The 24,255-nt window shown below is 39.8% G+C and overlaps 1 long non-coding RNA gene across 1 annotated transcript in view; it reads left to right on the forward strand.

The window, feature by feature from the left end:
* Positions 1-24,255, forward strand: part of LOC145720968 (uncharacterized) — a 326,301-nt gene that overhangs the window by 285,433 nt on the left and 16,613 nt on the right. Inside the window, exon 3 of the long non-coding RNA XR_014144360.1 lies at positions 21,877-21,973. This is a non-coding gene — a long non-coding RNA (uncharacterized LOC145720968). The remainder of the gene's footprint in view (positions 1-21,876; positions 21,974-24,255) is intronic.

Here is a 24,255-nt window from a genome sequence, read left to right on the forward strand (position 1 = left end):
CCACCCAGGCGCCCCTGAAATATATCTTTAAAATGACTTAATATCAGAAATCTAGGGGCGCCTGGGTGGCTCAGTTGGTTAAGCATCTGCCTTCAGCTCAGGTCATGATCCCAAGGTCCTGGGATTGAGCCCCACGTCGGGCTCCCTGCTTGGCTGGGAGCCTGCTTCTCCCTTTCCCTCTGCCTGCCACTCCCCCTGCTTGTGCTCTCCCTCTAGCTATCTCTCTCTGTCATAATAAATAAATAAAATATTTTTGAAAAGAACTCTAACTGTAGAGGGATTCAACAATTATAGAATTTTCTATAATATTTTTTGAGTAGAAAATAAAAGACAACAACATAAGCATTTGATTGGTCTGTATCTCTTGGAAGACTGAAAGTTGACTCTCATAGTGCTTATTTTTAAGTAACTATAAGTCAGATTAAGGCTTGAGAGAGGCGTCATCCCTGATTTTTTCAAACACCTATTTCATCTAAGTCCAACCCCTTCATTTTGCTGGCGAGGCAACAGAAACCCAAGATGACACCTCAAGTTTGTGAAAAGCCCAGAACTAAAACTTATTTCTGACTTCTGATGAGGAGTTATTCTTACCTCAGCCCTTCTTTCTTGATTATATCTCAAATAAACACTTGACAGCTAATGGAAAACCACTTTCACTATTGCTGGCTTTAGGGATGAGTCCTTGAAGAATCTAGCATAAGGATTGCCTGGTTTCTCACCTTACTTCCCTGATTAATCTTAAAGCCTCTCTTTTTTTTGTGCAGAAACATTCTTCTCTAATAGTGGGAGTTCGCATATCACACACAGTGCACAGTAAGATCCAAAAGCGCTCATCAAAATGACCACAGAATTCATTACAAGATTGAGGGTCTAAGATCCAGAGAGAGAGATTAAAACCCAAGCAACAAAACATGTTAGCAGTTACGAGACATGAAACTGCGGGCATTTTTGTTTTTCCTCAGCTGGACTCATAATTTTTTCCTATAAAAGGAGACTGTACATGTTGAGCTACAGCTTCTCGATATCATTTTTATCTTTATATTTCCATAGCAATTAAGACACTTCATAGTCACATTTCTTAAAGTTTTACCTAATTTACATTCTACTAAAGCATTCCAGGAAATAACAGGGAAAAATATATAATTGAAGGGGAGTTGACATACAATATTATATTCATTTCAGGTGTACAACATAGTGATTCAACAGTTCTACACATTACACTGTGCTCACCACAATGAGTAGTCACCATCTGTCACCACACAATGTTACAACAGTACTATTGACTATATTCCCTATGCTGTACTTTTTGTCCCCATGACTTATTTATTTTATAACTGGAAGTTTGTACCTCATAATCCCCCTCACCTATTCCTCCCACTCCCCCAACTACCTCCCTTCTGGCAACCATCAGTTTGTTCTCTGTATTTATGACTCAACCTTTTGTTTTACTTTTACTTTTATTTTAAGAGACTATAGCATCTCAGTGGTTTGATGGGTTTTCATGAACCCAAACCAGCAAATACTCCCTGATGAGGGCCACCTGCTCACCCCTTCCCAAGAAGGATTTTTGGGAGGTTCGCTACATTCACCCTTCTGTTCCTTATGTGGATATGTACTCAGGAACACCAGTGGAGATTTTCCTCAGCTGGTACTTCCTGTTTTAATTGTTTGGGTCTTTTCCTTTACTAGCTTGGAAGCGTTTTTTATAAGCCTCTCCCAGGGTGGTCAAATGTGACTGTTTTTCCTAGCAAAGCATGCAGTCCCTATTGAAGGAGGCCCTCCTTTGCCAGTTGCCTATTGCTAACACTGGGTGAGAAAACTCTCACATGTGCTGTGTATTAATTCTTGCCTCATGCTCCTTAGGTAGAAATATTTTATAATTTCTGTGACTTGCTCGCTCCAGCTTCTCTCTTCTTTTTATGCATAATTTTCCATTTTACTGACTCGGGTTTTACTTTGGTGCATTATCAACAGCTAATTTTTTAAATTTGCACTATCCTTCAAGGTTCAACTTCAGTATGAGCCATAAAAAACTCATGTGATTTCCAGATGGTAGAGCAAAGAATAATTATTAAGACAAAGACTGGCATATTTCCTTTTGTCCTGTGAAAATAACAAATCACGTGCCTTCCTTTGCTGTAATTTCTAGGAAGTTTATGACTATTTTTTTCTTTTTCAAATACTTTATTCCAGAATTCTGGTACAATCATTGTGTGTTTTATTTTTTAGCCATGATGCTTAACATTTTCTGGGGCACAGACATATTTGAGAATTTAAAGAAAGTTGTGTTTTCCTAGAACCGTGCACATATGAACACAGATTTTGCGTTTAATTCAGGAACTTCTGACATTCTTCCATGAATATTGGGTTTTATATGTTCTCTTATTTTTCTAAGTATAATTTTAATTTAATTAATTATAATTGTAATTTTTCCTATTGTGTAAAATGTTATTCACTTTCTGAATTTACCAAAAGCAGCATTATAAACTGCTTCACATTTCTTTGTGACATAGCCAGAAATTTTGAAGGAGGCAAGTATTTGTTTGAGAGTAAAAAAACACCAAAAAAACTTAACATTTTGAAGAATGCATTTCAATATTAAAGCTAGATAAACTGCTATGGGTATATAAATTAATATAACCACTTGGAATATCCATTTGGCGTTATCTTATTTATAAAGTCAAATTTTCATATACCTTCTGGCCTGATAATTCTACTTTATGTTATAAACCCAAGAGAAAGAAAGTCCTTACACTTGTACCAAGGTTTTATACATACATATGTGTGTATATATACACACATACATATATCTATATCTATATATAGATATATATAGATATATATATATATGATTAGTGACTACTGAACCATTGCTCCTAGGTCAAAATCTGCTTTGTTAGTAGAGTTGCTTTATTCTATGTGTCTCCCCCAATAGATGGTAAGCTCAAGGACAAGGCTTGTGTCATATTCATATTTTACAACCCCATCAATAACTAGTACAGAGTTTTGGACATTGTAGAGGCTCAACAGCTGCTGAACTAGTAAATATAACCTCTTGTGATACCAGCATACATGCCCTGAGATGAGCAAGTCTCAGAAATGTAGGATGCTAGATTCCCATGAATAAATGTGTTATAGCCATGATGAAAAGCAGCTTTAAAAATTATAATAAATGACAGAAATTTAATGAAGCAGAAGAGAAATGATTTCTTTCAAGAAGAGATCACTATATTTGGGGGGAAAGAAATTGTTCACATGGCCCCCTAGGTAGTCAGAAAGCTTGAGACTCTGAGCAGAGCCAAGTGCATCAGAACGATCCTGGTTGGCTCCAAGAAAAAGAGAAATTGCTTAACTTCTCTGAATTAAGAGGGAATAGAAATAAAAAGAAGCTGCAGAAGAGGTAAGGACAGGGTGCAAGTTGATGAAAGACTGTGGTACAGATGTGGTGGATCTATATGACCTCCTGGATATTTTTTGCAAAATCTTCTAGAATTCCTAAAATTTTGTAGTGATTAGATTTCTAACGGAAACATAACAGAGTGATTTGACATGTCTGAGAAGGAACACAAATAGCCTTTGTGTTTATAATCCTCTTGCTTTATGTTCTAGGTTTTAACATATATATGTATCATATATACACAGTTGATTGTCATTATTCAAGGATTCCATATCTCCATATGTAAGTTCGCCAAGTATGAGAGAATAAAGATACTGGGGAACCATTATGTCTGGAAAGCTGCAGGCTATGAACACTTCATTGAGGGGTGATATTCACTTGGGACTTGAAGGGAGATTAGAATTGTGCCTTAAGACAGCCACACTTCATATTGTAATTGTGATGTTTTGGCAGTGTTCCCTTAGGGTTCCTCCCAAGCAGTGCCTGAGACATAGAGCTGGGTAGAAGTTGTTTATTTGGTCAGTGATTCTAGGCAACTGGAATAAAGAAGTAGGGGAAGAGCAACAGGGAAAGAGAAAAAGTAAAATGAGAGCATATTATTGAGGTTGCTGCTGTAGGTGACAAGGGCCCGATTCTACCCGAACCTCTGAGAAGTGACCAGAATAACCCTGAATTGTCCCATCAAAGGATGGGAAGCAGGAGAATTTATCCACTGATTCCAGTTCCCCACTGGTTGGGGGATGTCCCTGGGTTCTTAAGTCTCCTGTATTTCTAGATGCACTTGTGGGCACACCCACTGGGCTCGTGTGGCATCAGAGAAGGCACTCCATCAGAAAGCATGGAGAGGGGAGGAATGTGCTTGAGGAATGATGTCATCACAAGGCAAATCTGAGTTCCCATAGAAATCTACTTCAGCTGCAGCTGCCACCAGGGGTGCTCGGGGGGCCATGACATGGGGGCCCCAAAGGCACATGCTAGATGTACAGAAGTTGTTCTAAAGGAGTTAGGATTAGAACCAAGGAGACCAGTTAGAATATTAAAGCAATAAAAGATGTATCCCTTTGGGTCTTTCTAATCCTTTCTCTCTACCTGGAACACTTTTCTCTCCTCATAGCCTAAGCTCTACCTTTACTTTAAAACCCAAGTAATAGGCATAGCCTAGAATAGTGCCTGGCACTCAGTAGGTGTTCAGTACTGAATAAACAGCTAGCATATTTATTGTGATCTAAAATTTATAAAGTCATTGAAGTTAATGCCCACAAAACCTTTAATATATATGAATTAGTACCTCCATTTTCTAGACATATTCACGTATTTGCTTAACAAACTTACTGACCATCAGTCAAACACTGTATTGGGTTACTACTTACTGAGGACCTCACAGTAAGTAGAAAGGAAGTGAACTCAGTGAGGTTTTCCTGCATCCAATCCCAACTCGATCTTCTATTCACATCCTTCTGGGTAAGCCCTATGAATCAACTATCTCATCAATCTTTAATTCCTATACCAACCACCCTGGGAATTTTTCATTTCTCACAGAGGAGGATAATGTGCATTTTCACCTTCTATATTTGTCTTTGTCTTTTCTTTCAGCTTCTTGAAATCAAGAACTATAATCTCATGACTTTCCACAACTTCAGATAAGGCAAAGCACTATCTGGTGCTTTGTAATATTTTGTATTTTTGTAATATTTTTTGGTAATGACCTTTTTTGCATTGAAGTACTACAGAAAGAATGAGATGTCATCTGATATGAATGCAGAGTTGACATCTGAATCCTAACCTTTGAAGGTAACAGGAAGGCTTTGCTGAAAATAAACACTAGCAATGCAAACATGCAGATTTGTAGACAAATAATCTTGTGCAACAGGTTTTTTTGGCAATGAAATTTGAATTCAGAAATTTGACAGTGGCTAGAGAGGACTATGTTTAAGGGAGAGATATGTAACAAACTTGGACACATCCAGAAACATTCCATCCACCTGTTGTCATGTCCCTCAAAACAACAGTCTCTAAAATATCTCTATGTATGTCGAGAACAGTCCTGTCCAGTTGAAATACAATGTGATCCTACACATGAAATTAACATAAGTAATTTCAATTTTTCTATTACCCACAATAAAAAAGTAAAAAGAGGGACGCCTGGGTGGCTCAGTCAGTTAAGCACCTGACTCTTGATTTCAGCTGAGGTCATTATCTCAGGGTCGTGACATCAAGCCCCACATCGGGCTCCACACTGGGCATGGAGCCTGCTTAAGATTCTCTCCCTCCCTCTCCCTCTGCTCCTTCCCCCCACCCCTGCTCACCCACGTGCACACACATACACACTCTCTCTCTAAAAACAAAAGAAAAAAAAAGGAAACAGGTAAAATTAATTTAATAACATATTTTATTTCACCCAATATATCTAAAACATCATTTTGGCTTGTAATGAATATCAAAATTATTAATGAGATATTTTACTTTTTATCACACTAAGTCTTCAAAATCTGGTATTTTATACTTTTGGCACATCTCAGTTTGGACAGCATGTTATATAAGGGCTCAATAGCCAGATGAAGCTAGTGGCCACCATTTGGACAATCAGGTTTCTAGACTGATTTCTACAGCTGGGATTTCCTGGGCAGGTATGTGTGGGTGTATATTTCTAACATAGGTTTTTACAGCACCTTCCCTATGACCCCTCATTCTGTCTGACGATAAACTTCCAGAATAGGTACATACATTGGCTACAATATGTAATGATATTCTAATGACATCATGTTTAATTTTCTGCCCAGAGTGGGTTCTCTGTGTTACTTTACTAAAAATTGGCTGCATGTGTCTATACAGAAGTAAACGGGGTCTTTTGCATTCAAAATCAACTACAAATTAACAGGTATCTTTTTTACATAGAAAGATCTCAAAGAAATGGGCATGTTGTAAACCTTCTGAGAAACTATATTTTTAAAAATTATGTTTTATTCTTTAAAAAAATGTTGAATGCTTGAAGATTTCTTTTTTTCTTTCTAAATTTCAGGACCAGAGCATGTGAGTCAATGTGGACTTTCTTGTCCTTCTTACTGTATTGTGGAGTTGTAGTTGTATACTGGGTAAGATTAGGGTTTTGGAAACAGATATGCTAAAGTTTAAATCCTGGATCTTCACTTTACTAGTTGTGTGACTTTTGGCATTTTCTTCTATCTCTATAAACCTCAATTTCCTCACTTATAAAATTGAGGTATTCTTGCTGGTTTTTACTCTAAATGTGTCTTGAATCCAATTTTTTTTTTCAGAATCTAACACACCACCTTAGTTAAGTAATTGCCCAATCATTTATGAATTATCTAAAATTATAGTCTTAGGGTATAGGGTATATTGTAGATATGGGAGAAGTAGTCTACTTATATTTACAATATATTCCTCCACAGTAGCCTGAGGTTTTTGTCAAACATGCACTTGCTTATTTTATTTTATTATGTTATGTTAATCACCATACATTACATCATTAGTTTTTGATGTAGTGTTCCATGATTCATTGTTTGCGCATAACACCCTGTGCTCCATTTAGTACGTGCCCTCTTTAATACCCATCACTAGGCTAACCCATCCCCCTACCCCCCTCCCCTCTAGAATCCTCAGTTTGTTTCTCAGAGTCCATAGTCTCTCATGGTTCCTCTCCCCCTCCGATTTCCGCCCCCTTCATTTTTCCCTTCCTGCTATCTTCTTTTTTTTTTTTAACATATAATGTATTTTTTGTTATTATTTTACTTATTTATTTATTTATGTTATTATTTGTATTATTTTAACATATAATGTATTATTGTTTCAGAGGTACAGGTCTGCGATTCAACAGTCTCACACAATTCACAGCGCTCACTATAGCACATACCCTTCCCAATGTCTATCACCCAGCCACCCTATCCCTCTTGTTTTTTTACGTTGCTTATTAATGACTTTTTGTTGGGATGGTCCAGTTTCTATTGATGATGGATTTTCACTTTAGCCACCAGGAGGTGCTAGTGATCTATACATCAGTTAACCGCTCCCCGCTCCCCCCAGCTTTTCTTTGTTGACATTTTCCTTTCCTCTTGATTACCATTATCAGTCTCAAGAGAAATAAGATTGTTTAACTCTCTAACTTTGACTAAATGTCCTTTAAAAGAACTTAAAAACTATCCATTTTGGGGCGCCTGGGTGGCTCAGTCGTTAAGCGTCTGCCTTCAGCTCAGGTCATGATCCCAGGGTCCTGGGATCGAGCCCCGCATCGGGCTCCCTGCTCTGCGGGAAGCCTGCTTCTCCCTCTCCCACTCCCCCTGCTTGTGTTCCCTCTCTCGCTGTGTCTCTCTCTGTCAAATAAATAAATAAAATCTTAAAAAAAAAAAACTATCCATTTTGCCTAATTATAGAATACATAGTACTACTATATCTTTATCAGATATGGGAAGAAGTTCTAGATAGATGATTAGAACCAAAAATCACGTCATTTCACTTGTCTGCTGGGAATGCACAGTGGCCATTCATACACTGCAGAGTTTGCCTCCTTTAGTCTTATTCTCTGCCTACTCAATTCATCACTTCCTCAGCTGTACACACGTTCTATATCCCTCCAAGTTCATCTGCTCTTCCCCCAACAAAGTTGCAATGTTTACCAAAATTTTCCATCAATTCTTCCTTGGTTATGTGCTTTCACTCTGATTTCTTTTATTGTAAATGACCTCTATAACTTACCATTTCATGCTTCTTTGCTTCCTATAAAATCCAATTCAAATCTTCCATTCATGAAACTATCACTGAATTAAATCCTTTGACCATTACTCTGCTATCAAGCTCTTGTCATCCATCTCCAAAAACTCATTGTAAACTATTTTGATTCACTGATGGGGATGTTATGTTGCACTGTTCTGAAGTATTTTCACATGTCTGCATTGTCTCACCAAATGAATGATAAATTCCGAAAAGGCACAGCAATCATCTTTTTTTTTCCCTTCCTCCTCCCCACCCTTTTCTTGGTGATGTGAGCAATGCCTTGGAGACTATTCTGCTCCTCATAAGAACTTATTATTTAGGGACTAACTGAATGTATCATATCTAATAGTTTTGAGCACCCATTATTTCAGGTATGGGAAAATACAGAGTCTGTGCTTCCTTCCTCTCTCCCTTTCTTGATTCCTTCCTTCCTTTTCTCCTTCCTCATTGTGCTGATGTCTTATGCTAATGAAAGAACATATGTTTCTTTTTATGTAGAGTTTGGGAAGAGAATCAGTAACAAGTGAGTGGCTAAGTAATTACCAAGAAGACAGATTTTACAAAACAGAAGGACATGCCTGGTAGGCAGAATAATGGTCTCCCAAAGACATCCACATCCCCATCTATGAATTTTCTACCTTCCATGGAAAAATAGACATTGCATGAGTACATTAAAAGATCTTGAGATTATCCTGGATTATCTGTGTGGGCCCGATGTAATCACAAGGCCCTTTCTAAGAGGAAGGCAGGAGAGTCAGAGTAAGAAAAAAGTGTGGAATGACTGCGCAGAGACTGGAGTCTCAGGCAGGCTCAAGACCTAAGGAATGCAGGCAGCCTCTGGAGGTTGGAGAAGGTAAGGAATGGATTCTTCCCTGGACGCCCCAGAAGGAATGCAGCTCAAGCAGTACCTTGATTTTATTTTTTTTTATTTTTTATTCTTTTAAGATTTTTTTTTTTTTAATTTGATAGAGAGAGACACAGCAAGAGAGGGAACACAAGCCGGGGGGGGGGGGGGGGGTGGGAGAAGGAGAAGCAGGCTTCCCGCCGAGCAGGGAGCCCGATGCGGGGCTCGATCCCAGGACCCTGGGATCATGACCCGAGCCGAAGGCAGATGCTTAACGACTGAGCCACCCAGGCAACCAGTGCCTTGATTTTAGACTAAAAACCCCTTTCAGACTTCAGATCTCCAGAACTGTAAGAAATAAATCTGTGTTGTCCTACATCACTAAATTTGTGGTACCAGAGTAATAGGAAATTCATATAACATATAATTTATGGAAATTGATCCATCTTATGAAAAAAAATTCCTTTCTCATATTGACTTATAATCTCCAGAGATTATAACAAATGCAGAAAATATAATACACTTACACATATGTATACATATTTTATAAAATACATGTATGTTCTATGACAAATGATATCAAATCATTTATAGTGCTTCACAATTGTTTTTTTTAGCTTCAGAATGTATTGTGGACATTTTTTCCCATTTCCGTAACACATTGAGCTATCTTATTCTTTTTTTTTGGACAGAGAGAGAGAGCCAGAGTGCAAGCGAGGAGGACGGACAGAGGGAGAGGGAGAAAGCGAATCTTAAGCAGGCTCCACACTTAGCCAGACTCAATCTCATGACCCTTAGATTATGACCTGAACTAAAATCAAGAGTCAGACACTTAACTGACTGAGCTACCCGGGCATCCCAAGCTGTCTTATTCCTATTAAGAGTTGCATATTATTCCATAATATGGATACAACAAATCTTTGCTAAACAATTTTCCTGTTGATGATCATTTAGATTACTTTCAGTTTTTTAAATGATTAGCAAAATATATTTGCTAATGAACATTTTGTGTCATTGAGAATTTGTGCAACTATAATCAAGGAAAACTTGTTAGATATAGGATTTAGATGTTTGGATGTGCAAGGTAGCAATATTTATGAAACATTTAAGTGGTTTTGGAGTGTGCCTGACTAGTTTTGATGAATTTCCTTTTCTTCTTGCTGGGAAATACAAAGAATAGTCAGAAAAAGTACAGCTTGATCGCTAGCATGATCACAGTCTGGGAGTGATGGCTGGACAAAATGCAGAGGGTAAACTTGGTCGCCCTAAGATTTGATATGAGTGGACTATTTGATCAAACCACTCATAACATATGTCAGACACTTCATGCATATATGTAACATGACTGACATCATGTTATCATATATATGTTATATATGTAATAATATATTATAAACATAATATATAATGTTATTCAATTCTTATAATAAACCTACAGGGCTTTTAGAGATGAAAATGCTGCTCAGGAAAATACAAATAACTTCACCAACACTATAGCTGGTGAAGTAGTTCAGTTGGAAGCTAAGCCCAGGTCTGAATGATACCTTAGCCCATCATCTCTGGATCTTTCTTCAAGGATCCCAAATTGCTCAAAATTGGGGCTTACCCATCAAATGACAATTAGATTCTTTCTTAAAGTAGAACAAAATGTTGAAGAACCTAGACGTTGAAATTAGATAGACTTTTGATCCTAGGAGTGTATGTGAGTACACATGTGCATTCATATTTTTGAAGCATTCACAACAATTTTGTAATACATCTCGGCTCCCACTGACTTAACTTTCCTACAATTTCCTTGTCTTTTACACATTTCGTCCTCTTTCAGTCTCTGTTCTTTCTTTTTCTTTGCCTCCTCCCTTCTTATTTCTCTCTCAATTATCAGCATATCTTTATTGTTTTTACCAACCATATATTATTGCCAGTAAGAATCTAATTGAGAATCAGATATAGCCCCTACTTTTTCCTTCTGTTTTGGCATTAGCTATATAATTCTCAATTTTATAATGATCTATTGTATGATGAATTATTTTGTCAGATGATTACTTAGAAATATCTGTAAAACTGTAATCTCTACCAAATAAATATAACAAGCACCATATAGTAAAAAGTAGAATAAAGCCAATATATATGAAGAAAGCTAAGTGAATTTATTCTGAATCAAAAGCCTCTTCCCATATTTCAACTTTTATTTTTTATTTTTTAAAAATATTTATTTATTTATTTTTAGAGAGAGAAAGAGAGCACACAGCAGGGAGGGGCAGAGGGAGAGGGAGAGAGAATCCCAAAGCAGACTCCACGTTGCGCACGGAGCCTGATGTGGGGTTCAGTGCAGGGCTCAATCTCATGACCCTGAGATCAGAACCTGAGCCGAAACCAAGAGTCAGACACTCAACCAACTGCCACTCAGGCACCCTGTCTCATATTTCAACTTTTAAAAAGGATCTCAGAAAACAGTATGTTCCGTACCATGGGACAGGATGGCTCCATGAAAAATGTATCTTTTTGTATAATCTTGTTTGCTGAAAATGGATTGATTGTCAGCCCAGGAATCAGATGTATCTTTGTGAAATATCAAGGTCGCTGAGCTGATTAGATAAACATGCTCCTTACAGAACATTCTCTCAAACAAGTCTTCCTGTTTTCACACCAGACAATTGTCCTATATCATTTTTCTTTGTGTTGTAGTTACAAAGGCGGGAATTCTGGTTCCAAGTATATCTGGACTTAATCCTGCCTCTGACACTCATTGGATGGTCACTGGCCATTTATTAAGCCTCACTAAGCCTCAGTCTCCACTGAAGTCACCGGGGAACTTTAGCCTTGATTGTTTTAGGCAGCCTAAACTCCCAGCTATTACAAGAAAGATGAAGGAAATGTTTCTGAGTTTGTGGAAGTTGTTTTTAACCATCTCTTGTGTAAAACAGGTCTTTGAGTCTTATCTGAAATATAGCCAGATAAGGACTGTATTATTGCTTTGCCATTTTGGTCAAGTTCCACTCATGGCTGTGTGCACATTGATACTTTCCTTCTACCCACCCCGTCCTTCCCTGCTCTTGTATAAACAGGTATATAAAGACTATACTACAGAGAACCAGCTCATCATCCATAATATAGATGTGTTCATTGCCAGTTGTTATTAAATCCACCTCATCTGCAAGATGGCCTTCCAATAATGAGCCAGGCTGGATACTTCTAAGAATCACCCTTTGAGACAAACTAGGTTGCAATTGCACTTGACCTGCCCCACACATTCTTTCATATCTCAGATCTTACATCTTCTCTACCTCTTGAAGGTAGCATCTTTCTCTCAGGATGCAAATATTTGGAGGAAAAATTGAACATATGGTGCAGAAACCCCCTCCCCCTGTAAAAGTCCTATATTTGAGTTGTGGACATCTATATGAATATGTCAATAATTACAAGCCTCTGGGGCGCCTGGGTGGCTCAGTCGTTAAGCGTCTGCCTTCGGCTCAGGTCATGATCCCAGGGTCCTGGGCTCGAGCCCCGCATCAGGCTCCCTGCTCAGCGGGGAGCCTGCTTCTCCCTCTCCCACTCCCCCTGCTTGTGTTCCCTCTCTCACTGTGTCTCTCTCTGTCAAATAAATAAAATCTTTAAAAAAAAAATAATTACAAGCCTCATTTATTATGAATCATTTCATAGATGTGGGCAGAGGAAAAATTTGAAGGTAATACAGAAGCATACGGAAAGCAGATGCTGAACAGTCAGAATTTCTGGGTCCTGACAAAAGCTTGGGAATTATTAACTACAGTGACCTATTCATGAACCTAGAATGAAGATAATAAGAGTGACAATCAGTGTTTATGGGGAGTTTAGTATGCACCAGACACCAGGCCACACCACTCAAATGTATTTGATACCCACTGTGACTCTGGGAGGTAGGCACACTCATCACTATGTGCCCACTTTCTGGATAGGTAAATTGAGACTCAGTACATTGATAACAGTCACAAAGGTGGTGTTGCTGGGATTCATATGCGGAAGCACTTAGTGGCTATGATATTGAATTCAAAAGGAAAAAATGAAAAAGTGTGAAAGCCAGAAAGTTGAGAGAGTCAGAAGATAGAAGACTGTATGGCAACCTTCTAATTGTTCTTCAGAATGAGACCCAGTTCGAGGTGAAACATTTCTATCACAAACATGAAGTACAGTTATGAGCACAAAGGCACTGTGGGATGAAGGAGAAGGATTTAATAGAGGAATTAGGATTTAACGACATCAAGAAACTGACCACTCTTATAAATAACAGGATAGAGCATGTACCGAAAACTCACACTCCAACATCAGAAAGGATGCTAGAGAACTGTGAGCTGGGGTGGGAATGAGTGGGAGAGTCAGCAGTTTCATGGGAGGCACACATATGGAGCCAGCTGCAGAAAGGAGGATGTCAATGATTAGAGCTGATTCCAGGGCGTATTTGAAAAAGTCTTCACTCTTTCCAGCAGGAGGGGACCACAGAGCCAGCTCTTGATTAGGCAGGAACCAATGGTGTCTTTGGTGGATTATCCACGTCTCTGGGGTGCTTCATCTCTTTTATTTATTGTCTTTGCCCTTCCTCTAACAAAGGATCTGACCAAAAAAGGAAAATCCAAATTGTGAGATAATAACTCTTTTGAAAGTACACGTAACTGTTAAGTAAAACTAGGACCCATTGCCCATTTATCTGTTATGAGTGAGAGATAGGGATGTGGGGTAGGAGTTTGAAAGGTATGCATATAATGTGATGCAGATTTATAAAATGAATAATAATAGAGTTGATAATAATAAGAAGAGGGGGAAGAAAAAAGAAGGAAAAGAAACAAAGTACCTTTTTTTAACCCTTTTACACTTCTCTATATTCAAAATAAACTTCCTTAATCCCCCCTTAAAACTATATTTTAAAACTTTTAACAACTTTAACATACCAACCCAAGATAATAGTTTCCTGCACTTTGTAACAACTTCATTTTACGTAAATATTCTTCCAATTTAAACTCAAATTCCCTATCAGAGCTGATATTCTCCCAAAAAGGATCTCTTAACTTCTCTTCCTCAAGAAATTGTCTTGTTGCAATGATAAAATCACTTAATCTATTTAATGCTTCAATGTCCTCACCTGTAAAATAGAAAAAAAAGTATTACTTACCCCATAGAATCTCACCAAATAGTTTCAGTTAAATATACAGGAGCATAAATCAGAATGCTTGTCTATTTAACATGTGTTTCCCATACATTTTAGGATTTAAATAAGGTTGGGAAAGTATAGTGTATAACCAACTCAATAGATGCTATTTGTCTTTCTTCTTTTCTTTTCCTGGGATTAATTCTTTCACCTCTTCCTTTGTTTTAGGGAGCTGTGTAGTGGTGGTGGTGGGGTGTGGTAAGATAGAATCAATTTGAAAGAGCAGCAAGAAATAGAAGGGTAGGATAATAAACTCACCAACCCAACCAGCTGGGAGGAGTTCCATCTCGTCAGTCTATAGATCAGAGCTTCTAAAAGCTTGGTTTTCCAAGGACTGCGGTTGATGCTTTACTTAGGGATGCCTGTAAAAAAGGAGAAGTGTTAGCCCTCAAAATGATTATCTACCACCCACACGACATCTTGACACTTGAAAAGAGATTCTGATTATCAGACTAAGCAGTTTCAGGGAAGTCACACACATGGAAGTGACTGCAAAAAGGAGATTGCCGATGATTAGAGTAGATCCCACAAGTGTATTAGAAAAAGCTCCTGCTCTTTCCAGCGGGAGAAGTACAACAGAGCCAGCTCTTGATTAGCCAGGGGCAAGTGGTTTTCCCACAGCAGAGAAAACACCTTCATTGCCTCTGGCAGGATAGGACACTGCTGACATGTCCATGAGTCTGTTTCTGTATCAATCAGTTAGCTTATGCTGTGTAGTAACAAACCACTTCAAAATTTCATGGCTTAAGATGGCAACCATGTATTTGGTGAATGATTTGAGTCTGTCATCTGGGCTATGCTCACTGGCCTTGGCTGGGCTGACTCATGTGGCTGATATCTGTTATCTAGCTCATCTGGGAACTGGTTGGTCTGGTGGGGGACAGGGAGAGTGGCTCCGCTGGGATGACTTACTTGGTTCCTCAAGGTCTCTTACCTCCACAGGCTGGCCCAGACATGTTTACATGGTGGCAGAAGGGAAAAACATTTAGAAGGGTCAGGGACTCTATTTCTTTAAGGAACCCCAAAATACCTTGTAATCAAACGTAACTGCCTACCTATTTTGCTCCCGTAAAAATGAATCATTTTCCTTCTACGCCTAAATTAATAGTTACTCAGAACTATCATAGATTTGAAAGGTATATGTTACTGAATTCAATCCCAGGTTTACTCACATAACCCCACAAAACTGTACACAAGCACAGATCAGCCCTCTCAGCCTCCTTAGCATACCTGGGCTTGTCACTGTTTGCCCAGGTAATTCTCCTTTGTTACATGGATAAGTGTTCGAAGATAGCAAGTCAGAAGTGTAAATTATGTCAAAGGTTAACTCCTTCCTCAGATCTTCCGAAGGGAAAATTTAAACCTCTTGAAGCAAAAATAGCAACTATGGTCCTGCTTTTAAGGCAGCCAGTGATTCTAAAAGTTGCCTTGACTGAATTGTGGAAGGGTCTCTCCACCGTGGGGGGTGGTAAGCTGGAAGGCACAAATCCATGAGACTTCAGGAGCAGGGGGAGGAGCCGAAGAGATGACCAAGGAGGGAGGAGAAGTTAGTAGGAGGAGAGAAAAAGAAAGTGTGAGAGAGAAAATCAAAAACAGGGAGGACGGGAGAAGGGGGAGGCTAGCACAGTTGCTGTTAAATAGTAGGGAAGAAAATGTAAGCAACATCTGGGCTTTGTCCTCAAGACTCTCATGTACTTGCAATGTTTAAAACCAAGCCAGAGGAGGTGGACAGAGCCAGGACTAGGGGGAGGTGAGTGTGGCTTTCACCTCAGGTAAAAAATTTAAGGAACACAAGAACATCTCAAAAAATGAGATAAATAATATTTTAATGACAGATTTTAAAATATCAAACTTCACACAAGGAAATCTATGATGAAGAAAATACCAAAATTTTAAATAAAGAGAGGATCAATATTACTGATCTTTCCTTTTGCTTCATGTTTCCAATATGGGTCAGCACAGAACTACTTTATTTAAAAAAAAAATGTTTATTCATCATGATTTTGAAAATTATTTTTTACTTAAAAAACATCATATTAAAATATTATTTATCTTGATTATTGAGCTTTTTGTGCCCCCTCCAATGGTGTTTCTGAGGTAAGTGCCTCACTCAGCAAACCTGAGTCCCAGCCGGGGCTGTGGGAGAGGAAGTAACCTGATCTAGCAGTGATTAAGTAGGAGAGCTTTGAATCTAGACCACCTGGATTGAATCCCAATTTTTCCTGTGTTGTAGTTCTCTCTATTCATGCTGCCAGACTTTGGGCAAAATGCCTTACCCTTGGACTCTCAGTTTTCCCTTCTTTGAAATGGGGATAAAAATAGCCTTTACTTAGGGGATGGTGGGGGTGAAATGGGTTTAATATATGAATAGATGTTAAATGAATAAATAGTCCCTGGGACATAGCAAGTACTTAAAAAAGTGTTAGTGCTGAGGACTAGGAGTATGTCTATTCTGACTGTCCCTCTTTGAAATAAATATTGATAAATAGGCAAAAGGACTGTTTCCGTTTGGGAGTAAATCAATAGGACAATAAAAAAGCAGGCTCCCTGCTCAGTGGGGAGTGTGCTTCTCCCTCTGTCTGCCGCTCCCCCTGCTTGTGCTCTATCACTCTCTGACAAATAAATGAATAAAATATTTAAAAAAACAATAAAAAAGGATGCCACTCCTCTCCCACAGTTTGAGTAACAGAAGGAAACACCCAGTCAAAATAGAGTGCAGTGAAGTAAGAGCATGCTCCTGTGATTGATTTCTGCTAGTAGATCATGAAGTGATCAGAACTACAAGGTGTATGTTGCTTTGGTGAGAATTTCCAGTGAGGCTTTGAACACAATGAACTACATTTTATTTTTTAATTTTTTTAAAGATTTTATTTATTTGAGAGAGAGAGAGAGCAAGCACACAGGGATGTGGATGTGGACAAGCAGGGGGAGGGGCAGAGGGAGAAGCAGACTCCCCACTGGGCAGGGAGCCCGATGTGGGGCTCAATCCCCGGACCCTGAGATCATGACCTGAGCCGAAGGCTGATGCTTAACCGACTGAACCACCCAGGAGCCCTTGAGCTACATTTTTAAATGGAATTGAATAAGGAAAACTGATCATAAAGAAGTGGCTACAGATGTACAAATAGACTTTGGAGAATGCTCAGACATCAAAAGCTATCATAAAAGTGTCTACTAAACACAACTTGTCACTTGACTGTATTTGCCCCCAGGGAACTTTAAAAATCCTTTCTTATGTTCTATTTTTATTTGGGAAGAAATTGTCACAATTTTTATATTTTCTATGAGAAACTATACCTTTCTTTTGAATATGGAAGAGGAGATGGTATGAAGAAGCAATATTCTCTGTGGACACCACTGAGAGTAGTAATAATAGCTAACATTTATTACATGTTTCCTATGCATAAAGTATGAAGCCAACTATAGTTGCAAAAATTTGTTATATAATTGGCCCCCAAAGGCTATGAAGTAAGTACTAATATTTTCTTTATTCTCGGATGTGGAATAGACAAAGAGAAGTACAGTTCTTTGACCAAGATCACATAGTAAGTGACTGACGTGGAGTTCCAAGCCACAGAGTCGAAATTCAGGGTCTGATTCCTAATTCTTTGTGGTTTTTTAAAGATTTTATTTATTTTCGTGCGCGAGAGAGCACGAGCGAGGTGAAGAGCAGAGGGAGAAGCAGATTCCCCGAGGAGCAGTGCTTGATCCCAGGACTCCGGGATCATGACCTGAGCCGAAGGCAGACGCTTAACCGACTGAGCCACCCAGGCGCCCCTGACTCCTAATTCTTAAGTCTAAAAGCTGTATTGCACCATTCTCTAGAGTCTTGCTATTCAAAGTGTGGCCTCTGTGCCAATAGCATCTTAAGGAATTGAAAGCTTGATAAAATGCAGAATCTCAGGCGCCAGCTTGGACCTGATGTACTGGAATCTGGATTTTAACAAGATCTTATGGTGCTTCATGAAACACATGAACCTTTGAGAGGCACCGCTGTAGAGCAGGTCAGAACATTAATATTTTTGCACTAGATTGCAGAATGTCTCTACTGAGAGATAGCAATCTTTGTTGGAAAAGCTTTAAAGAAGTTTTCAAATCTAATTCTCTGCTTCAAACCTTATCTTGTCAGGTTGATCATGTCATCCTGTCCTTAAATCCCTTTAGGGATTGTAATTTTTCACTCCATTTTTGAAGCATTGCCTGAAGGTGGTCCTGTCTGGACTCCTAAGGAGTCTCGGGAAAAGAACCATGCTGGTGCGTTCTATAGAGCTCAGAGTCCCAAAGAATGAATAGATCCAAAGCAACCAAAGCTGCAGTCATGTGGCGGACTTCCTCCTTAAACGATCTTTTCCTCCTTAAACAACTCTAACGAATATTTGCACAGTGCTTTTCAGTTTGCAATACCATTTTTACACCCACAGAGAAAAATATATATTTGGTTAACTTGAGGTTGAAATGCTTCGAATTGGAATATTTACTAAGGATTATAGAATTTCTTAAGGTGTCTTGAAGTCCTAGATTTGCTTATGAATTACTTCACTGCCCTTACCTAAACTGGCCCACAATGAGCATCTTGCACGGAACTTGCAAGGAGCTACTTCACAAGGCAAAGGAAAGCAGGCTAAAATCAAAGATAAAGCTCTGTCTGCCATTTAGGGATCACAGATTTTATATTCATTGTGTAGGACAGCTTTCAGAGTTTAGAATCTCAGATCAAAATTTCGGCAAACTATGGGCATGCACCTAATCAGTATAGACATGAAATAACATGTGTTGGTACACTCAAAAAAGTAAGTAGATAATTTGAGCTAGCTCCAGAGGGGAATTCAGGGAATATGTGCTAGACAAAGAGGACCAAGAGGAATTTTTCTGCCAATTAGTGAGGCGACTTTCACAGATCTTAGGTAGGAACTGTCTTCTATGGTGTAAACTGAAATTCACTTATTGAAAGTGAAATCCATCTTCACTAAGCCTATCCTGAATGGGTTTTACAAGACCAGAGGTTACTAGAATAAGACAAACCTACCCTTGGATCTTAATCCCATTTCTTATTAACTCCATGACCTTAGTAGGCAGCTTATGTTTCTAAATTTCCATTTCATCATCTGTAAAAATGGGGATCCTAAGAGCGTATACACCTCCTACATTTATTGGGAGCACCAAATAGAATCTAATGAAGCCAGGCTGGCATACAGTGAGGCCTCACTAAATTCATTCAGTAAGCAGTTTTGAGTATCTACATGGTGGCAGATCCAAGCGCTACCATAAGACAAAACACTAGCAGGGATCTTGGGCTTTATTGACGTAATCACACAAGCAGACGTCCAAGGCTCTGAGGGCTTATAACAGGGTTTGACCTCTTAATAGATTTTGGTGGAATGCGACTAGACAGTCTCAGATTCTGCATATACAGCAGAACATACTGAAGATGGAGAAGCAACACAAGGGAAAGGTAGAAGGAGGTACCTTGAACCTGATACTCACCCGTGAGCTCTAGCAATTTCTTTTGTAGAAACTTGCCTTGTTTGTGAGTTAAGCATCTGAGCTATTAATCACATTAAAAAAAAGGAAGCATAGGCTTTTGCCAAAACACTTGTGCAATTTAAAGACGGGGTGTGTCTACTTATGACTGCATTTCAGATGTATGGGGAGTGGTCTGCAACTGATCTCTGTTTCCTACCCCGCTCAAAGAAAGCGCCGTTTTTATTTGGTCTGCTTTTTCTGAGGATGTAATCTGGTGGCTACCCTCATTTTTTTTTTCTTTTATTTTTATGATTTTTTTTTTCCCCAATAGAAATGAGGACAGGAAGACTGCCCTTCTCAACCTCCTCTCTGTCAAAGGACTTCTAGGGATTTTCAGCATGTGGAGGAAGATCAGAAAGTCTCCGCGGAACTTCTGCCAAGCTGCTGAAGTCAGAGATTCTTCCCACACTCCCCTGGGGCTCGTCAGTTCTTATCAAGGATTCAGGGGTGGCAGCAGAGGCCTTTTCACTTCAGAAAAGGAAGCAAGTCGAGCACGGGAAAAGAAAACTAACACTGGGAGGCACAAGGCTCCTCTCAAATGTCAACCCTTCTGTCTCTGACTGTGGCAGAGGCTTAGGTCTGTGCGAAAGTGGGCGTCCGAGCCCGCAGGTCTCTGCTCGATGGGTGCCATAGAGGGGAATGTTTATTTCTGTCCACGTTGCCAAAGGTGGGTGGGTGGGAACCAGAAATTAAGAAGAATACGTGGGGTCAAATGTGCAAACCTTTTGACCTTCCTCAGTTCTGTCTTGAAAACCTCGTCCCATTCATTCAGCCTATTAGGTGCCTGTATAGCTAACAAAGCCCAACATCCTGGCTTGATACACTGAAGGCTCTTGGAGGGCTTACAAAGCATTTTGAAGAGTTAAATGTAAATGAATCAGGAACACATGGATTCAATTTCCCTGGAAATTCACATGTGCTTGGAAATGCAGGGGGGGCAGTGTCTGGCCAAATGTGCTTTGATTTATCTGACCCCAAAATATATCCCTCCCCTCTCCTTTTCCTCCCTTCAGAATCATTCAAAACTTTGCTTAATGTCAAACTATGGCTGGGTTCTTGAGACCCTTGAAACCTGGAGCGGTTTGAGTTCCTGGAGTTAAAAAGGGCATTCAGGGAGCCTTATTCCACCACCCCCTGCCCCCTAGCTAAAGGATCTCACATGGTTTTCTTCTATATCACAGGGTTAAATTAAGGCAAGGATGTGATGATGTTAGTTCAATCACAAAGCTAACCACCCCACTGCAATCCACGGAAAATTTTGCTTCCTGCAATGAACATTCCTATTCGCAGGACGTGGTCCTGCAACTCATTTCTGCCAGTAAAAACCAGGTTGGCTTCTGTGAGGAAACCACCACTTGGATAAAGGAGTAGAATTATATAACCATCATCATCATCATTATCATCATACACCTAACATGTGTTCAGTTAGAGAGTTTCAGAACACCTTTTAAAATAATGATCACATTTAGTAGCCGTAACTGTCCCTTACACAGAGTGCTAAAGACAGCTAAGAACTGCTTAGAATTGTTTAGAACCTACTTAAAGCTGTCAGGTAGAGGGATCCCTTAGTGGGGGGACCTGGGGGCTGGCCAATAGAGTCTCATAAGTTTTTTTTTTAAAGATTTTATTTATTTATTTGACAGAGAGAGACACAGCGAGAGAGGGAACACAAGCAGGGGGAGTGGGAGAGGGAGAAGCAGGCCTCCCGCGGAGCAGTGAGCCCGATGTGGGGCTTGATCCCAGGACCCTGGGATCATGACCTGAGCCAAAGGTAGACGCTTAACGACTGAGCCACCCAGGCGCCCCGAGTCTCTTAAGTTTGAGTCTCGTAAGTTTGACTAAGGATCCTTTAGACACAACTGTTCCGGCTCCCTTCTTTCTTGGGAATTTCCGATTGAGAAGAGAAGGGAGACGGTCGACTTGTAATCCTAAAGTCTCATCACAGAATGGAATCAAGCTATGCTTTGTCAGAGGCTGATGTTGACTGCAGTAATTATTTGGGTAATCAAGAAGCAACTGGATAAAGCATCTATACTTTTGGTCCCTTGTCACTGTTAATTGATTTTTACCTTGTCCTTTTGCTCCCTCTTAGGCCAACTGGAGACCACTTCCTATTTAGGCATGTACTTCTTCCTGCCTGGTTTTCTCCCTACCCACCTGGCTAACATTGTTTTCTTGGTATCTTTATAAATATTTCTTCTGTAGGTGTGATTTTTCTCCTGTGATGATGTTTGCACCTGATGACCACCAGAGGGAGCCGCTTAACGACCTTAGTGATGAAGGAGGGCAGAGCAGGAAGAAGGTAAGGGCAACTTCTGGCTGACTCTCCAAGGGTATCCTGGGCTATTCTCAGCTTTTCCTGCTATGCCTCAGCAATACTCACTCCTTTTTTTCCTGCCTTTTTTTTCCTCTTCTACCTAGACTCGTGTTCCCAGCATGTTGAATGACTGGTTCCTCCTCCTAGATTCCTTAAAGTTCTGGCTTAAATATCACCTTTTCAGAGAGGCATTCCTAGATCACTCTATGAAATGAAGGTCCCAGACTCCCTCAATTTTTGCCTGTCACATATAATCCTGTTTATTGCCTTTATAACATATTGGTGAACCTCTTTATTTACTTGCTTGTTTACTGTCTTTCTCTTCAGCTAGGACTGAAATCTCTTGCAGCTAGGGATAGCTCCTGACTTGTGCATCACTTTCCCCTTGCCTAGGAAAGCCTTACATACAGTGGCTGATCAGTGAAAAATTATTGATGAGTGGGTTATTCTAGTGAGCAGTCCAAATGTGGGGGGTAGTATCCCTTTGGAGGACTATGAGGTCAGAAACCAATCATCATTGTGAGCAGTCAGTATTCTGATATATCTTTTTTTTAAAGACAGAGTACGTGTCCACCATTTTTACTCACATAAAGTAGCCGTCTGATTCTAAGAAGCCAATATTTATAAAGTGACCACTCTTAACCATGTACGCTGTGAGATGCTGAGGCAAAACATGGAGCTTGACATTTTCCATTCATGGCATCATCATTGATGAGTGTGACAAGAGGGAAGTATGAAAACAATACGAACTGCAATGATGACAAATTCCTACCGGAAGGAATTGATCACAAGTCTTATCAAACCAGCTTTTTATTGAGTTCTCTAAGAGTATGTTAAGTATACAATTAGCTTGTTATTTAATTAGTGATTATTTCTACCCTAGATGAGTACATAAAAAGGAATTAAGCTTTCAAAGGTAAATAAAAAATCCGATCTTTTCCCTTTGGGTACGTAAAGAGATAAAGGAAACGAAAATCAAGAAAAATAAGAAAAACGACAGGTAGATTATTTCACTATTCAAAATATATGCCATAAATTTTTTGATATTGTGCTAAAGTTGGTTGTAAGTTTTGTTCTGATTCTCCTAGCAGCCAGTGTAATGAGTAAAATATGATTTAGTATGTGATTTATAGGCAGGGCCAGCTACATAATTTGCTGGCTCCAGTGCAAAATGAAAATGTGGGGCCCCTTATTCAAAAAGCAGGAAAAATGCCATTAAATGTAATAAAACATGAAACTTTTTCCTTCTTCCACGCTCTCACTCTAGACCTGTCATGGTGTTTTTTATTTGTTATTTAATGGCTCGCTCCCTCGGGCATGGGAATACTGGCTGGTAAAGCAGACTCTCAACAGGCACTGCTGTGTTTCCCCCCACCCGCCCCACCCCCTTACTTGCCCACCTGCTGCTGCGTTCTCCTTCCTGCACCCACCAGACCTATATACTGTGCCCTCTTTGGGGGCAAAGAAGCCAGCCTGCCCTTCCCATGGCCTGCTGCCCCAAGCCACCAAGAATAGGCAACCCCCAAAGGATTTTCAATCAGTTGACTGTGGGATGTGATCAGTACCTGGATTTGGTATGAACAAGAGGCTTGCCCCACCAAGCACATGGACCAAGCATCATAGCAGAGACCACCACTGCTATGTCCCGCCCTGAGACACCGCAGAGTCTGCATCATCTGACCCCTTCCCTACCCATGGCCCCTGCCTCTGCACAAACCCTCCCTGGTCTGTATAGTGCTCAGTGGCCTGAGAGAGAGGGGCCAGGCAGTGCCTGGGGTGCAGTGGGGCAGGGTGTATCAGCAGTGTCTGGGTGGGCCTGGGGAGGAGGTCAGCTGGGCCAGCCTAACAAAGGCAATACAGTGCGAAGCCAAGAACCCATCCCAGGGAGGCAGGAAGACAGTGGGAGGGAGGTGGGGCTGCACAGGAGCTGAGGCTCCAAGCTTGGTGCATGCTGCATTGTCCCAAGATACAAAATGTATATTAACACGTACAAAATATAAATTTAAAAATAAAATTATTAAAAATTTCAAAACAGCAAACAAAGAGCACTAAAATCAAAGCAAGGGAACTTTCTGAGGATGGGGCCTAAAGGGAACAGCACCATTTACATGAAGTTGACCCCATTTATAAAGCCTGTAAGTTAAAAACAAAACAAAGCACCTTAGTTGCTAAAGAGAAACACATCTGACCTTGACACTGAGAACTGAGAACTCAGAGAAGTTTCTCATAGATGTCTACATAAAGAAGACATAGTGTTATATAATTGG

Source organism: Leptonychotes weddellii, chromosome 4, assembly GCF_054177405.1.
Source record: "Leptonychotes weddellii isolate Sample4059 chromosome 4, ASM5417740v2, whole genome shotgun sequence".
Classification (NCBI taxonomy): domain Eukaryota; kingdom Metazoa; phylum Chordata; class Mammalia; order Carnivora; family Phocidae; genus Leptonychotes; species Leptonychotes weddellii.